The 3640-nt window shown below is 57.7% G+C and overlaps 1 protein-coding gene and 1 long non-coding RNA gene across 2 annotated transcripts in view; both read right to left on the bottom strand.

The window, feature by feature from the left end:
- Window positions 1–3640, bottom strand: part of ARHGEF17 (Rho guanine nucleotide exchange factor (GEF) 17) — a gene marked incomplete at its 3' end in the record, with an annotated part of 42983 nt that overhangs the window by 25410 nt on the left and 13933 nt on the right. The window lies entirely within an intron of this gene.
- The window catches only part of LOC103915179, a 2597-nt gene continuing 2294 nt past the window's right edge, over window positions 3338–3640 (bottom strand). The window contains exon 2 of the long non-coding RNA XR_663512.1: window positions 3338–3407. This is a non-coding gene — a long non-coding RNA (uncharacterized LOC103915179). The remainder of the gene's footprint in view (window positions 3408–3640) is intronic.

Here is a 3640-nt window from a genome sequence, read left to right as displayed (position 1 = left end):
AGGTGTTTCCTCCTGAAAAAACCCCAAACCCCCCCCGGGGAAAAGCATCCCGATCCCTTGGGACGGAGCCAAGGGGTTCATCCCCCATCCCAAAGGCTTGTGCCAGCGTCACGAGGATGCTCCCGAAAACCCAAAGGTGGAGCCGATCCGGCACTGGGGATTTGGGGGGCGATTCGGCAGCATCCCAAATCCAGGATGGGGGGCTCGGAGAGAGGGCGTTTCCCCCCAGTTTTTCCCTCCAGCATTGGAAATACAGCCCCCCGACCCCGCTTGGCCTCCCACCGAAGGACGGGAGCTCTCCTGGGCTGCTCTATTTTATTTTTTAATAAAAAGCCCGGGTGAAAATCCATCATTTTGCTTTTCCCCGCCTGAGTGTAGCAAAGCAGGAGGAGCTTGAGCATCTCCGGGGATTTTAAAACATCTTAAAATATTAAGTAAAGGACCTGGCAAATCGTGTCCTGTCTCCACCCCCTGCAAACAAAGAGGCATCGACGGAGGAAAGTCCTAAAAACTTCATTTTTTAAAGAAAAATGGGATTTGAGGGGAAAGGGAGAGCAGGGATGTACGTCCATGAGGAATCACGGCCATCACGGCAACCTCTGGCCCTCGAACCCAGGCTGAGACCGTGCACACATCCATGCATGCAATGATGCCGCTTGCAGCCACTTCGAGGACTTCCCCCCCCCCCCCCCCCCCCCCGCCAAATCCCACTGCTGGCAGGAATTGGGTCGCTGAAGCCGGGGGCGCGCAGGCGGGTGTCACACGCGCCGTCACTACCCGGCTGGGATGCTAAAATCACATCCCATGGGAGGCGGAATCTCCGTATCCCCGGAGACTCCATTTCACTCCAAAATTCCCTGCCCGGACCCACAACATGCAGCGTTTCTCCAAGGTCAGCGGTGTAACGAGTTGTGCCAGGGCTCAGCCATACCCTGGGTGAGCCGTCGTGGGGATTTTGACCCTGGGACCTTGCTCTGGGGCAAAAAAATACGGCTTTAGGAAAAATCTGGAGTGTTTCGGACCATTTTGGGAGTGGGATTTGCCGCTCGGGACCTTCCCAGCTCATCCTTCCCGCGGCTGCCGAAGGAGGAGCTAGCCCTGCTTCAAGCAAAATTATTCCCACCCTTCCAAAATGTGCCAAAATGTTAAGAATAAATAAATACAAGTTGTTTTTCCCCCTATTACGGCTTGTCCCCGCCGCCGGCTCTCGATGCTCTGCATTGCTGGAGGGGGGTGTGTGTGTGTGTGGGGGGGGATTCTCTAGGATCTCGTAGTAGGGTTGTGCTAGGAGCAACCTGAATCTCGGCACTTCCTTGAGACCCCCACTCCCAGTTTGGAAGAAACTGGGGGGAAGTGGGATTTCTGCACCTTTTCTTTCCCCAGATGCTTCTTTCTGAGGGCAGATCCCACTAGAGGGAGCTGGGACATAGTAGGAGCCACCAGCCCACGGGGACAGTCCCCTGCCCCAGGGAGCCCGCAGTGCACGGCGAACGCCCAGGCTTAACGATTTTAACGCCCCCTTGGCTTTATTTCTACCAAAACCCCGGAAAAAAAAGGCTCAGAAACAAAACCCGACCCACTTCCATCCAGCCCAACACGATGAGCAAACACCTCCCCAGCAACCGGCACCATCCTGACACGTAAAACTTGCTCGCGCAGCCGGAAAAGCCCCTGGCTGGCACCATCATCCAAAATAGGATGATGCTATTACATCCGATCCCGTATTTCCTCAATCGCGCGGTTTCTGGCAGGAAAATCGCTTGGGAAAAAATCACATTATCTCCTCTCGGGATGTTTTTAAGCAGGAGGTTTGAATGGGTTTTGTCGGGCTTTCAAGGCAAACCCTTCCAACCTTTGCCTCGGGATAAATGGTGCTCAGCCATCTGTCCCACACAGCTCTGCGCCACGGGGGGCGGAGGGATGGCAGCCACCTGACAGGGGAAGACCTTGCTTTGCTGGGTACCAGCCCCTGCCGTCCCTGGGTACCAGCCCCTGGCATCCCTGGGTACCAATCACCTCCACCCCTGGGCATCAGTAACTCCCATCCCTGGTACTACTCCTCCCCATCCCTGAGTACCAGTCACCACATCCCTGGGCATGTCACTCTATCCCTGGGTACCATCACCCCCCCTCCACGGTATCAGCCACCACCATCCCTGGGTACCAGTCTTCTCCATCCCTGGGCACCTCTCACCCCATCCCTGGGCACCAGTCATCCCATCCCTGGGTACCAGCCGCCGCCATCCCTGGTACCAGCCACCTCCATCCCCGGTACCAGGCACTGCCATCCCTGGGCACCAGTCACCTCCGTTCCTGGGTACCAGCCACATCCATCCCTGGTACCAGGCACTGCCATCCCTGGGCACCAGTCACCGCCATCCCCGCATACCAGTCATCTCCACCCCTGGTACCAGCCGCCTCCATCCCTGGGTACCAGTCAACCCATCCCTGGGCATCAGTCATGACCATCCCTGGGTACCAGTCACCTCCATCCCTGGGTACCAGTCACCTCCTTCCTGGAGCATGTCACCCCATCCCTGGGTACCAGTCACCTCCATCCCTGGGTACCAGTCACCTCCTTCCTGGAGCATGTCACCCCATCCCTGGGTACCAGTCACCTCCATCCCTGGGTACCAGTCACCTCCTTCCTGGAGCATGTCACCCCATCCCTGGGTACCAGTCACCCCATCCCTGGGTACCAGCCACCTCCATCCCTGGGTACCAGTCACCGCGTGCCTGGGCATGTCACCCCATCCCTGGGTACCAGCCACCTCCATCCCTGGTACCGGTCTCCTCATCCCTGAACACCACTCTTCCTATCCCTGGGTACCAGCCCCCTCCAGCCCTGCGACCACCAGGCCCCGTGTCCTGGGGAAACCACCCTCCACACCCCAGGGGAACACGAGGACCTGTGCCGCAGAAGAGGGGCCGTGCCCGAGCCAGGCCGACGCCATACAGCATCACGTCTGGGGCTGCATCCCCTCCCCGCCCAGCCGCTCGCTCTTCTCCCACGGGTAAGAAAAGTCCGAGCCACTTTTTGAAGTGTAACTTCTTGAAAGGAAATAAGAGCATAAATCAGCAGCTCTGATTCAGCTCCGCTTCGGTTACTAATAATACTCCCGTGTTTATTCGCAGCCCTGGGGCTGGAGATGTTTGCTTTTCCCTCGGTCGTGGTTTTTCCCAGGCTCCCAGCTCGCAGAGGAGCCTTGATTTGTTCAGGCATGCTCCCATGGAGAAACCCCGCGGCACAACCGCCTCCGGGATGGGGAGGAAGAGGAGGAGGAGGTGGAGGAGGAGGAGGGCGGCTTCAGCCCCAAACGGATGCGCCGAGAATTCATTTTTTTTTCCCTTCTTTGACTTCTCGGCTGCGGTGATTCATCCCGGGAGGACACGGCCTGGCTGTAATTCTGCTTTTCAAGTGTGAGAAAAAAAAAAACAGGAATAAAAAATAAAGGAGTCGGAGCGATTTTCGCAGGGCAGGGTGGAGGGATGCTGGGCATCCCGGTGTCGTCCCGGTGAGCGGCAGCGCTGGGAGCGGTGCCGGCAGGATGGCGAGCGGGGAGACGGCGGGAGGCTCATTTCCCGAAGCAACAAAAATTCGTCCCCTATATGCGTCGCGGGGCTTTTCCCATGGGATTTT

Source organism: Pygoscelis adeliae, unplaced genomic scaffold (assembly GCF_000699105.1).
Source record: "Pygoscelis adeliae isolate BGI_AS28 unplaced genomic scaffold, ASM69910v1 Scaffold263, whole genome shotgun sequence".
In the NCBI taxonomy this organism is placed as follows: Eukaryota; Metazoa; Chordata; class Aves; order Sphenisciformes; family Spheniscidae; genus Pygoscelis; species Pygoscelis adeliae.
Note: the sequence above shows the minus strand (reverse complement) of the source record. Positions and strands in the feature narration are given on the sequence as shown.